Below are 14,153 nucleotides of genomic sequence, written 5' to 3'. Positions count from 1 at the left end.
GCTTACTTTCATGCAGGAAAAAAAATTCAGGCACAAAATAATTTTGATCATGTGTGGAAAATGCATATTATGAGCAAACATGCATTTATTTCAAAACTTTTAAAACATTTAAATTATTTTTATAGGCATTGATACTGAGAGAAAAAAAATATATATATATACACACATATCTCCAATATGTTGTTTCAGTCCCCAAATATGCATAGGGCCAAGGTTTGTGCTGGGGCCAGAATCCAGGAGCCTGGACTTAATTTGGGTCTTCAATGTGGTGTCAGGATCCCATTTACTTAATTCATCACCTGCTTCCTCCTGGGTGTGTACTAGAATTAGATACCAGAGCTGGGGATCAAACCCAGGGACTTTGCTAAGGGACAGGTGTATCTTAAAGGCTAGGCCGAACACTCACACCTCAAATTTTTAACAAAATGAGCTCATGGTTCAATTCCATTTTCCTCAGATTTTTTCCAAGTGCCCTATTATATTCTCTTGAGATATTCAAGTATTTCTTGATATATAAAAATGTTACATTTGGTGATAAAATATATTGCATTGATGCAATTTTAAGGGTCTAAAATTTGATATGGTTACAACACCAAAAAAACTACTATTGAGAAATAATTTATACTTTTAGCAATTTTTCCAACAGGAAGCCTTCAATATTTTGCATAGAATAGGTAAAATCAAGTGGCCAGAACAAGAAACTAGAGTGATTAAATAGCACCCCAAATATCTTGAGCTTAACCCACCAAGAGCACTGATAAGGCCCAAAGTTTTTCCAACCATTTATAATTCACCCCTACCCCCACTGGCTTATTAATATACCAGTATGGATGAATCCCTCCAACATGTACACAGAATTATATAGGGGCCTGTGTTTGTGACATAGTAGGTAATGCTACTGCCTCTGTTGCTGGCATCCCATATGGGCAGCAGTTCGAGTCCTGGCTTCTCCACTTCCAATACAGCTCCCTGATAATGTGCCTGGGAAATCAGCAGAGGATGGTCCAAGTCCGTGGGTTGCTGCACCCATGTGAGATCCAGAAGAGGCTTCTGGCTTCAGGCCCAACGACAGCTATTGCAGCCATTTTGGGAAGTGAACCAATGGAGGGAATATCTGGTTCTGCCTGCATCTGTTGTAGGAGTTGGAGTCCCTAGCTTGCTAAATGCCAGTTTCTCACTCTGGCTTGCTTGTGGGCCTGCTATAATGCCATGACAGGCCTCATCCCGGGCCAGCCAAGGAGGCAGGCCGGGTCCTTGAGAACAAAGCAAGTAAGCTCCCCTGGGATTTATGACCTCCTGCCCCCCACCAGCTCCCCTGGAATTTATGGCCCAGCGCGTCCTGCCAGTTCCTCCCTGTGCCATCTCCTTTGTGTGGTGTTCCCGCCACATAACGCATAGCCTTTACATTTAAATGAACCAATGAACATGTTAGGTCCTAATACCTTGCCATGTAGAAAATAAGAAGGTAACCTACGTATAAGGTGACGTGCATACTTGTTTATGCGAGGCTATAAAACTTCTCTTGTATGTGGAAGGGGGCCTTTTGCCTGTGCACTGCTAAATGGCTGTGTGTGGGTAGAGGGTCCCAGCCGGCTGGTGACAAATAAACTTCTGATTTTGCATCCGTGTGCCTTGTGCGTTGATTGGGAAATTCGGACTCAACACTTTAACTCTGCCTTTCAAATAAATTAAGTAAATCTTTAAAACTTATCTAAAATATGTTAACACTGGCATGACATGTGACCTCTTAAATATATAGCCCTTTAGTCTGAGTTGATGCCACCTACAATAGCATACACAAATTCTTTTCCTATATGACTTGGTCTAATATTCGATTCTTGTTGTAGCTATCATCTTCATATATTGTGTGCCCAACATGCCTGTTGATAATTATTTGTATGTTAAATGTTATAGGAGTTAAAAGGTGGATTCATTCAGCCCTTAAGGCATTTGGATCTGGCTATAAAGCCCATGAGAGTATTTCAGGCATGGAAAGCCAAGACACTGTGGCAAAAAATGACCTCAATGGAAGATCTCTGTGAGTGAGATCCCAGTGGAAAGAAGGGGCCATCAAAGAAGGAGGTAGTTTTCTCTGAGTGGAGGAGAGAACTTCCTCTTTGATTATGGCCTTGTCTAAATACTGATGGAGTTGGTGGACTCAAGAGGCTTGCATAGCTTTGGCAGCTCATGTCAAGAGCCTTGGGTGCTCACCGACGTCAAAAATACGAGTGTTGGCCGGCGCCGTGGCTCAATAGGCTAATCCTCCACCTTGCGGCGCCAGCACACCGGGTTCTAGTCCCGGTCGGGGCGCCGGATTCTGTCCCGGTTGCCCCTCTTCCAGGCCAGCTCTCTGCTATGGCCAGGGAGTGCAGTGGAGGATGGCCCAGGTGCTTGGGCCCTGCACCCCATGGGAGACCAGGAAAAGCACCTGGATCCTGGCTCCTGCCATCGGATCAGCGCGGTGCGCCAGCTGCAGCGGCGGCCATTGGAGGGTGAACCAACGGCAAAGGAAGACCTTTCTCTCTGTCTCTCTCTCTCACTGTCCACTCTGCCTGTCAAAAAAAAAAAAAAAAAAAAAAATACGAGTGTTAATTAAATCAACAACAGGAGTCACTGTGCACTTGCTCCTCATGTAGGGCCTCTGTCGTTAATGTATTGTACTATGAGAATTACCGGTAAAACTAGTCTTCGAACAGTACTCTATACTTTGTATGTCTGTGTGGGTGCAAACTGTTGAAATTTTAGTATAAAGCTGATCTTCCGTATATAAAGATAATTAAAAATGAATCTCAATATAAAATGGGATTGGAGAAGGAGTAGGAGATGTGGTGGTTTGTGGGTAGGAGGGTGGTTATGGGGGGAAGAACTGCTATAATCCAAAATTTGTACTTTTGAAATTTATATTTATTCAATAAAAGTTTTAGATTAAAAAAAGAGGTGGGCGTATATTTGTGGCAGCAATTAAGTCACCTCTTGGGATGTCACATCCCATAAAGAATTTCCGGTGTTTGCATCTGGGCTCCAGTCCTGATTCCGGCATCCTCCTCATGTTCATTATGGGATATGGGAAGTCTTACAAGGACCTGAAACATAGCCCATGGACCTTTATGACAATCCTGTGTTGGAGTGTGGGTGGGGATAGATGAGAGGGGACTTTGCTTATCATGGAATGGGAGCCGGGAACAAGCAGTTGTTTAGGAGCTGAAAATCAAAGGCACAGGTACAAGTTTGAATTCTATTGTTTCAAGATTTTACTACCATTGGAGTGAAGTACTGGCTAAAGCTGTTGTTTTTTTGGGGAATTTTAATTTAACAGAGGATAGAGACATACAGGTGGTGTATGATAGACCCTTTCCAGGCAATATTCAGCAATGGGAGAACTTAGTGCTTTCCCTACAGTTTCGAATGTGAGCTTTTCTGCAGGAGTGTGAATTTGTGTGAGCCAACACTTTATCTCCTCTAAACAAGCTCTTGTTCCCCTCCCATACACGCTATTCTACACAAAGATATGTCACCCAAGAACTTCTATCCACCATTCCACACTGAGAAGTAAACACATGGTTCATTTTCAAAGACTGCTAGGTTACATGCACCTGAAAGTTTTTAGGCAAACAGGATATTTGTGGCCAAAACAGCTGAAGCAAATGCCGGGAAGATTGTAACTTGTTGTTTCTCAGCCAATGAGAAACCGGGGGAGGGATCTGCATGCTAGGAAATAAATAGCTTGCTGTAAGCGCTCCTGGTGTGCTGGCTCCCCATGCCTGCGGCCTTGTAGGGGCCTTAGTCAAATCTCACTTTTGCTGCACATTTTGAGTCGGAGTCCATCATTTGAGTGGATGGGTGAAGCTGTTTCTCACACAGATGAAGCCTTAGGTAGCATCTGTCATCAAACGGAGGACCATCCATGGTAAGTGTGTGCGTGTTTTCAGACAAACGTGCATGAGTCTCCATTGCTTGGCTGTGGTTTCCTAGGCTACCCTGAGCTTGAAAGACCCCAAGGGATGAGAGAAGGAAGGTACCTCAGTTAGCCTGCTGTGCGTACTGAGAAAATGCCTGTGAATGAGCATTTTATGCACAGAGAGGTTTGTTTGGAGATGGCTGCCCAACTCCACTCTGTTAGCTTCTTTCTGAAGTTGGGAAAATGGCCCTGGTTGGCCCACTAGGTAGTGTTGATCACTAAAGGGTGAAGGGTGGGGGAGGTGAATTGAGCTACAGTTGGGAGCTCTATCTTCAGGTGCCTGCACTCTCACTTTGGAGTTTTACTCCTTCTGCTCGACTCTATGATGTTGTTTTGTCTTCTCATTTTTTGCCTTCCCCACCTCTCTATCTTCTTCCTGCCCTGCAGGATACCTCTTCTCTTGCTTCCATTTTTTTTTTAAAGATTTACTTATTTATTTGAAAGGCAGAGTTACAGAGAGGCAGAGAGAGGGGAAAAGTCTTTCATCTGCTGGTTCACTTCCCAAATGGCTACAATGGTCAAAGCTGATCCTTCTGAAACCAGGAGCCAGAAGCTTCTTCAGGGTCTTCCACACAGGTGCAGGAGCCCAAGGACTTGGGCCACCTTCTGCTTTCCCAGGCCATAGCAGAGAGCTGGATCAGAAGAGGAGCAGCCAGGACTTGAACTGGCACCTATATGGGATACTGGATCTGCAGGCAGTGGCTGTACCCTCTACGCTACAGCACTGGCCCTCTTTTCTTCCTTTTTTTTTTTTTTTTACCGCTTCTCTTCCAGTGCTGCTGCTTCTTACTGCCTGCCTGTGTCTATCCAGGATTATGGCTATGAATGCTAAAATCCTGCCTTAATCTTGGTGTTTTTATTTCACAGGTGAGCCTAAGTATAAAAGTTAATCTTACATAACTGCATTTCAAGTGCCCATACACTTGGCCCAGCCTCATTCTTGATGTGTCTATGTGGGTATTTCTGGCTAGGTTTAACATCTGAACAGCTAGACCTTGTAAAGGAAATTAATCTTCTTGATGAGGCTTGACTAGAGTCAAAGGGCTGGCCAGTCTGTGAGCAAGAGGGGCCACCTCCTCTCTTAATGCCTTAGGTAGTTGGCAATAGAAGACTCTGAATAGTGTCCTAGAATTTTGAGTGGCTCTCCTTGAGCTCCAGAATGGGAAATGGAAATCTTGGTTCCTGGTACCTTCATTAAGTGGCTCGAGTGTAGATGTATGATAAATCTTTTTTTCCCTACCAATATAGGGAAATGGCAGATATATAGATGGTTCAATGGAGGGTTAAATAGATAGACAGATATATATGCATAGATTTCTGTATTCTATTGATTCTACTTACATTGACATTTCTGGCTAATACACCTAGTTGGCCAGCAGAAATCTTGAGTACCCATAGAATGCTGAAGTGCCATGCAGTGTAAGCAAAGACAAATGAAACAAAATTGCCCCAAGAATGCAAAAGTGTTTTGGGTAGATACAGCAAGCACACATAAGAAGACAATGGACAAATCAAACTGGAGCAAATGCTTGGTCTCAAAAGTGGGGGCACGTTGAAATTTGTGCATGCATAATCAGCAAGTGACTAAATTCAAGTCACCTGGTTTGGGGATTGGCAGGAGCAGTAAGGTTGCCTGGCTTTGCCCTAGCTGGGTTGATCCTTCTATTTTATATGCCATGGATCTGGAGCTGTGTCAATAAGCCCCACCTGAGTAGATCACTAAGCTATGATGACCCGAAGATCTCAACACATTTCAGCCTTGCTTGAGTCTGTGGTTTGGACCACACACATTAGAGTTCCCCCTTTGAAAAATGTCTTGCCCAGTTTTGAGATATTTTGGCCAAGCTCTTTGTATGATTGCTGAGTTGCTAATGGTGGTGTGCTGATGTTTTCTTATCCCATATTATATCCATGATCAGAAATTCAGTGAGATATTTTAAGAATCAAGGCAGAGAACTTCTTCCGTGGCCTTTAGGGAATGGAATAGCTAACTCCTGATACAAATACTAAGATCAGAGCTATATTATGGGGGAAGGAAGGCTATTTTTTTTTGGCTTCTAGGAATAATCTATTCATGTTAGGTCTAGAAGATGAATCTCCCCGATGGAATTCAAAAGCCCCCAGCCAGCTATCTGGTGAGAAGCACACAGGGAGGTGCACAGTGCACCACAGTGATTCTTTAATACATGGAAACATGCTTTGTTTTCTGAGGGATGTAATGCTTAAAAGTCCTCCTGTAATCCTTGCTAATAAATAGGGGAGTCAACAGTAGCCTTTGAGCATTGGTGTAAAATGGAGCTCATAGTTTAGTTGTTTGCATTAAGCTTGAGGTTATCCCAATGACTACTGAAAGGGAAAAGTTCACAAAGCCAGGGGGTGAATTCAGTCTGATATAGCACAATTTAGCTGTTTCCATATTACTTACTTTGCATAGGCCAAGAAGCTCCTTCCAACATCCACTGAACATCAGTCAATAATCCTGTAGGTGTAAAGTGTCTCTAATTACTGGTGTTTACTGACCACTTTAACCCAGAGTCTCTCCACCTTGTTGCAGAAGAGACCCCTCTGTTCTTTCCCCTTGTTCCACAGGAGATCCTAGGTCCTATTCTGATATTGGGTGGGGGCCTCTCCCTGTTACATTTGAATGGTACTATGCTGGGAGGTATTTTCCACATGAAGCATCTGGTGTGTTATTTCTTATTAGTCCTATCTAATCTTTGTCCTCAACGTCAGTACATTTGGTGAGCTAGCTTTGTGGTTAAAGTGTCTGGAGTTATATTTGTGAAGGGGAGTGGAGGGAGAACCATGGGTTTGTAAACATATGTCCCCAGAATCAAAACAAGAATCTAAATGGCAATGTCCTTAGACATCTAAATGCCACATGCATATTTGAGAAAGACAAAACTCTATCATGGTTTCTAGGGTCTTGTTTCTCAGAAAAGTGCAGTACAAGAACTTCTGTTGTCAGATTATAGAATTACCAGACTTGTATGACACCTTAAAATTCAAGGTTTCTTGAGCTGTGTCCCACTCACCCTTTTCCCTCAGCCAGAAGCTTCCAAGAAAGGAAGGACACCTTCAAAACTGTCCTTTCCACCATCCCTTCAGAGGAGGAGCCGAGAAGGGGAATGGTGTAATTTGTTTTCACAGTGGCATTAAACTTTGTTTCCTCTTTAGGTTCAGGAAACACCTTCAGACCAACAGAGCTGTTTCTCAAAGTTGCTATGGTCTTTTGTCTTTATTTACAGTGCTCTGGGTTCTCCAGACTTTGCATCTAACAAAAAACACAGGACCACTGCCACTACCACCTATGCTTGAATTTGCACTGTCCCTGGGGGTCCTTGATATATTTGTTTAAATGCCTTTGGGAGGTGGCTGGAGTACAACTCAGCGGGGGTTCCCAAGCCTGCCTCAATCCTTTCCTTATGCAGAAGACTGCATCATTACAAACTTGTCCTGAAAGTTTTTCTCTGGAACAATGAACAGTCAAGATGAATGCAGATTATATAGTTATTTCATGGCACATTTGTAGGAACTGAGGACCAGGGTAATGAAAGTCCTGGCTACAAGTGACACAGCTGACAGGCATTGCCTTCTCCTGAAGGTAAGGTCCTCACAACATTCTGTGTCTGCATCTCGTAAAATGTGATTATAGGAACCATTCTCTTCTTTCCTTCTTCACCCAAAGGGTCATCACACCAGAGCCAGTTGCCATGTGCACTTGAGGTGGCAGAAGACTCCACAAAAGGGTATGGATCATGTTTGCACATGAGCCGCTGGATAGCCTGAACAGTGGATGTTTTTGAAGGAGATACCGGGGATCTCTGAAGATGGAGACAGGAGGAGAGATGCGCCAGATGCTCCTGAGTAAGTAGGAGTACTGGATGCCACCTACATATGTTTGTCCACTGGCTCTGTGGTTTGGAGGGTCTGATTACTCCCCCAGAAACTTTCACTAAAGATACATCCCAAGAATCACGCAGTAGGACTCCTGGGTCATTGGGCATGGTTTCAGTCCTCATTTAGGGACTGCCACCATCTGAATTCAGCTGATCAATATGAATTCTTTGTTTTTCCAGCCTTCCCCTTGGTTGTCCTCCACTCTATTGCAGTAAGCAGACATTTGAGACTGGATAATTTAAACACATTTGGCTTACGGTTCTGGAAGCCGGGAAACCCAAGATCTGGCAGTTACAGCTGGTGAGGCTTTGAGGCTGCCACATCTTAGGGCAGAAAACAGAAAATTAGTGGAGGGGAGTGAAGGGGGCAAGATAGAGGAGGCAGCTTGGCTTTACCCCAACTCACTCTTGGGATAACAAATCTAGTTCTGGAAGAGAACTCACTCTTGGGAAGTAGACATTAAATTCATGTATCCAGGCTCCACTCCCATGACTGACACACTTCCCATTAGGCACCATGTCCCAAACCTACCCTATTTGAATAAATAAGATTCAAAACCTTGAACTTTAAGCAGACACATTGAAACCACAGCACTACTTAAGCCCTGTCATATTTATGTAGAAAAGTTTTCTGGTTGACTTTTGTGATATCCCTGAATCAAGGGATAAGGCAAGTCCCTGCTGTTAAGGCTTTAGCACACATTGAGTGTACTCTGGAGATAATATAAAGGGCTGGTGCCAGATGCAGACAAAAACATCAAGCAGATTCCATGTGCTGAAAAAGTTGGAGAACATTGACGTAGGCCCATGACAATGTTGCCTATGTGAATTAATTGACTCTTGCAGCCAGGTACATGAGGATGAAAAACTAACAAAACGGATCTGGTTGGATGAAATGTGTGAGGTCTTTAAATCCTGGGAGCTATCAAAGTCACATAAGCAGAAATTGTGTGCACCTGACATGGATGATCCTAGCAGGTTAGTCTTTAATTGTGAAAAGTACCAACATACTTACAGGATTTGTAGCTTCCCATTCTTACTTATCCCAGGAGAAGGCATATTCCCACTGGGGCAGTTTTACCATATAGGTGTGCACATTGGGGGCCTAGTGACCTAAGGAAAAGAGGCTTCTCTCAAAGAGTTCTTTATGTCAAAGCCATATTAATAGGAGAGATCCATAAGGGAGTAATATTGGCTTAGGTTTGGGATGTACTGACTGCACAGACGTACATGCTCATGATTCACTTAGGGTACTTTTCTGTACACTGTGTAGCTTATCCTGACAGCTTTGGCAAGGGGGCTCTGGATTGCTTTGATTGAAAGATCAGGTGGACATGGAGAAGGGTTTGCAATCCTGAGCAGAAGGCAGGTGAATTGGGTGGAGGTGCTGGCCTCTCCCTTAAGAGGAATTCCCACTTGTTTCTGTTCTTGGAAGGAATCAAAACCAAATGCCTAACACCAGACCCTTCCCTGCAGCTGAGGGTATTGTTTAGTGGGGAAGCAGACAAGCCATGTTTGTCTTGGCCCAAATTCTCCTTTCATGCCATTTGTTCCTATTAGGAGTGGCTTCTCTTGCACCGTGAAGACAAAAGCTACACAATACTCCTCATTCTTAGGCTGTTCTGCTCTGGGGCATCTCTGCTTTGGGGGTATTTTCAAAGTCCTGTGCCTGTTAAACTCAAGACTCCTAGATCAGGCTGGGAAAGGCCATACCACTAGCAGGTTTCAGAGAAATCTAAAATGACTTCAACTGCTCAGCTTGTGAAGAACAAGGAATTAAAGCCATCACTCATCTACACATGCAACCATGGGGATAGACCCCTTTGCAAATTATGGAAAGGATTTAAATGTTCATCTTTTGGTTGTAACATTATCCAGTTTATTTAAAAAATATAGTCTTCAAACTGCACCAATTTCATATACAGATTTAAGAGCATAATGATACTTCCCACTCTAACCTACCTCCTGGTCATGCTCCCACCTTCCTTCCTCCTTCCTTATTTTTAATTTAATTTTTACTGTGACATGATTTCAGGTGATTTTATAGGTAGAAGCTAGCCTCCACTAAATTAAGAATTCAAGTATTAATTAGAAAAACTGTCTCTTAAGAGTGTAGATGAGGGCTGTAAATAATAATGAAGTCTCAAAATGTCAATTTCACTCTTTTCCATACAACTTCTTGCTTTAACTTAAATGACAAAGTCTAATTATATAAACAGTCAGCCCTGCATAAATGTATGTGAAACTTCTGGGTTGTCAATGAACAGAAGTTTGAAAATGCCAGGAGAAAACTGATTGGAGGCAGGCATTTGGCCTGATGGTTTAAATGGTCCAGGGGTGTCCATGTCCCTGGTCAGGGTCCTAGGATATGAGACCAAGCACCAGTCCCTACTTCAGCTTCCTGGTAATGTGCATCTTTGGAGGCAGCAAGTACAGTCTTAAGATAATGGTTCACTGAAACTTATGTGGGAGACCCTGATGGAATTCTGGGCTCCTGGCTTCAGTCTGGCCCAACCTCAGTTCTCAGCTATTGCAGGCACTGGGGACATTAAACACTGGATGGTGAATCTCCCTCTCCACCCATCTCTTGCCTTGCAAGTTCCTAGATGATTCATTGCAGTGAAGTATGCAGGCTGGGGCTTTAAAAATATTTATTCATGTTGATTGATTTTTTCTTTTTATTTAGTAAATATAAACTTCCAAAGTATAGTATATGGATTACATTGGCTTTCCCACCCCATAATTTCCCTCCCACTCGCACCCCTCCAATCTCCTGCTCCCTCTCCCATTCCATTCACATCAAGATTCATTTTCAATTATCTTTATATACAGAAGATCGATTCAGTATATATACAAGTAAAGATTTCATCAGTTTGCACCCACACAGAAACACAAAGTGTAAAAATACTGTTTCAGTACTAGTTATAGCATTACTTCACATTGGACAACACATTAAGGACAGATCCCACATGAGAAGTAAGTACACAGTGACTCCTGTTGTTGACTTAACAATTTGACACTCTTGTTTATGGCGTCAATAATCTCCCTAGGCTCTAGTCATGAGTTGCCAAGGCTATGGAAGCCTTTTGGGTTTGTCGACTTCAATCTTATTCTGATAGAGTCATAGTCAAAGTAGAAGTTCTCTCCTCCCTTCAGAGAAAGGTACCTCCTCCTTTGATGGCCCCATTCTTTCCGCTGGGATTTCACTCACAGAGATCTTTCATTTAGGTCTTTTTTTTTTCCCCCAGAGTGTCTTGGCTTTCCATGCCTGAAATACTCTCATGGGCTCTTCAGCCAGATCCGAATGCCTTAAGGGCTGATTCTGAGGCCAGACTGCTATTTAGGACATCTGCCATTTTATGAGTCTGCTGTGTATCCTGCTTCCCATGTTTGATCATTCTCTCCCTTTTTGATTCTATCAGTTAGTATTAGCAGACACTAGTCTTGTTTGTGTGATCCCTTTGACTCTTAGACCTATCATTATGATCAGTTGTGAACTGAAGTTGATCACTTGGACTAGTGAGATGGCATTTGTACATGCCACCTTGATGGGATTGTATTGGAATCCCCTGGTACATTTCTAACTCCACCATTTGGAGCAAGTCCGATTGAGCATGTCCCAAATTGTACATCTCCTCCCTCTCTTATTCCCACTCTTATATTTAACAGGGATCACTTTTCAGTTAAAATTTAAACACCTAAGAATAATTGTCTTAATTACAGAGTTCAACCAATAGCACTAGAACAAAAAAATACTAAAATGCATAAAGTATTACATTGTACATCAACAGTCAGGACAAGAGCTGATCAAGTCACTGTTTCTCATAGTGTCCATTTCACTTCAACTGGTTTCCCCTTTGGTGCTCAGTTAGTTGTCTCTGATCAGGGAGAACATTTGTCCCTTTGGGACTGGCTTAATTCACTCAGCATAATGTTTTCCAGATTCCTCCATCTTGTTGATTGATTTTAAGGTGAGGATGACAGGGAAAGAGCCAAGAGTGAGCAAGCAGAATCAAGTATTCCTTCCTGGTCTTTGTCATTTCTGGCAGTTAGCCAGGTATTTCCGGTCATCCACTGCCTTCTGGGAGCATTAGTAGGAAGCTGGACCCCAGGGGTTCTGACACCTGATGTGGACCTTCCAAGTAGCAGCTTACTGTGCTGTGCTGCAATTCCTGACACACAGATTGAGTTTGGACAAAGGTGAAAAATGGAGGCTATGTAGAAAAATACTATTAAAAATTCACAAAGTCATATACTCATTGTCTTTTTAAGTTAGAGTGACAATGAGAGAGTGAGAGATCTCCCAACCATGGATTGATTCCCCAAATGGCTCTAAAGCCCAGGGCTAATCTTGGGTGAAGTCTGGAATCAGGAACACCATTGAGGTCTTCATGAATGGCAGGGACCCAAGTACTTGGCCATCCTCTGCTGCTTTCATAGATGTATTAGCAGGGAGCTGGACCAGAAGCAGAGCAGCCGAATCAAACTGTCACCGTCTCATTGTCTGCAGGGGTACCAGCATCACAGGCAGTAGCCATGCCAGAACACTGGCTCTAGGAATGCAATTTTCAGGAGATAGAAGTGGAGCAATAGCATGTTGATAGTCTTCTCAAAAGAAGAAAATGCACAAACTATACTGACTTTACCCAATACCCTGAATACATGTTCCTAGTAACTCTAATTCAAAATGCACAAAGAGGGTAAATCAGAATGATGAGGAGTGATGTGGTGCACGGTTTTTAACCACCACTTTATATGCTGGCATCAAATACTAAGGTGCCAGTTCAAGTCCTGGCTGCTTCTCTTCCGATCCAGCTCCCTGTGAATGTACCTGGGGAGGCAGTGGAAAGATGGTCTATGTGCTTCTGTTCCCACCCACGTGGGAGAACTGCAGGGATTTCTAGGCTCCTGGTTTCAGCCTATCCCCCAGCCATGGTGGTGTCACCTTCTGGGGAGCAAACCAGCAGAAGGAAGATCTCTGTCTCTGTGTTTCTGTCATTATCCTTTCAAGGACACAGGTTGCTTCCATACGTCAGCTATGACTAATACAGCTGCAATGAAGGTGGGAATGTAGATACTCTTGAAGATGATTTTAGTCCTTTAGCATGTACCCAGATATAAGATTGCATACCTTTTTCTTACGTCTAGTTAAAATTATGGGAAACCTCCAGATGGCTTTCCAAAGTGGCTCTACCATTTACATCCCACAATATACAAGCATTCTATTTTCTCTATATCCTGACCAACATTTGTTATCTTTTGAATCTCTGGTGCTAGCCAACCTAATGTTGCATTTCCCTGATGATAAACAGTGCTGAGCAGCCTTTAATACACATTTCAGCCATTTGTATTTTTTATTATAGAAGTACATTTTCAGGTCCTTTGCCACATTTTAGTTTTTAATTTTTGATTCATATCAATTGGCAGACTTTAATATTCCAGAAAAATGGGTCCATCGTACTTATTAGACATAAAGGAAACTTCATGCAGACACGAACTTCCAATTCAGCCTTTGTGGCAACTGTTAGAAGGCAAGTTAAATATAAATACAGCACAGTTTACAGTTCATAATGTTAGACTGTGATTTGTACATGTTCTCTCTAGATTGTATATATGTATAAAATGCCACCTTGTTCACTTGATTAACATACCCTAAATCTGTATCACAAGGATATAAGGAACTAAAGAGCAGGTGTAATTTTCTGTCTCCTCCCACTTGATGAAAATGGAAACATTTGCGTATAAAGCTAACTTAAAGAAAAAAAAACATTAAGGCTCACACACTTTAGGAATAAACAAAATTAAAAAGTTTAATAAATCCTCCACTGACATTTGTAATATTGATACTATGGTGTCAGGTTTAGAATATGTTAACTGGAAAAGATACAAGAAAATAGTGTTTCAGATTTATATAGAACATTTTTAAAATATTTGAGGAGAAATTCAAATCAAATAAGTGATTTCAGAATTAACTAAATACATGAAATTTGAAATGTAAGTTACATTAAGTGGTATTTTTTTTTTACCAATATCATAGAATTAGTTAATTAAACTGAACTACCAGTATCAGGCTGTTTTTGCCTCTGAGATAAACATCTTCATTGAGGCAAGTTGTAAAATAAAAAGTACCACTGAACTACTCAAAAACAGCCGCAATCACTTCCATTCAGTGGATGTGTTTCTCTAGATGTTGTTCCTTTTATGATTTAAGGCAAAAATATTTCTACTTGGAATAAGTTTCAAGTTCATTAACACAGATGAGAACTACTACCAAATGAACATTTGCCAAGTATTGA

The 14,153-nt window shown here is 42.2% G+C and overlaps 1 long non-coding RNA gene across 14 annotated transcripts in view; it reads left to right on the top strand.

The window, feature by feature from the left end:
• The first annotated feature begins 3,679 nt into the window (after window positions 1–3,679).
• Window positions 3,680–14,153, top strand: part of LOC149125258 (uncharacterized) — a 140,667-nt gene continuing 130,193 nt past the window's right edge. For 4 of the 14 annotated variants that reach the window (XR_016236862.1, XR_016236860.1, XR_016236863.1 and 1 more), the window contains exons 1-2: window positions 3,680–3,907; window positions 7,647–7,825. This is a non-coding gene — a long non-coding RNA (uncharacterized LOC149125258). Of the gene's footprint in view, window positions 3,908–7,646; window positions 7,826–8,703; window positions 8,728–14,153 lie in introns of those variants that run through there. The other 10 variants (XR_016236867.1, XR_016236864.1, XR_016236872.1 and 7 more) reach the window with 9 other exon arrangements.

Source organism: Oryctolagus cuniculus, chromosome 7 (genome assembly GCF_051225735.1).
Source record: "Oryctolagus cuniculus isolate XC-2025 breed Fujian yellow rabbit chromosome 7, ASM5122573v1, whole genome shotgun sequence".
NCBI classification, from domain to species: Eukaryota; Metazoa; Chordata; class Mammalia; order Lagomorpha; family Leporidae; genus Oryctolagus; species Oryctolagus cuniculus.
This window is presented reverse-complemented; position numbering and strand designations above follow the sequence as displayed.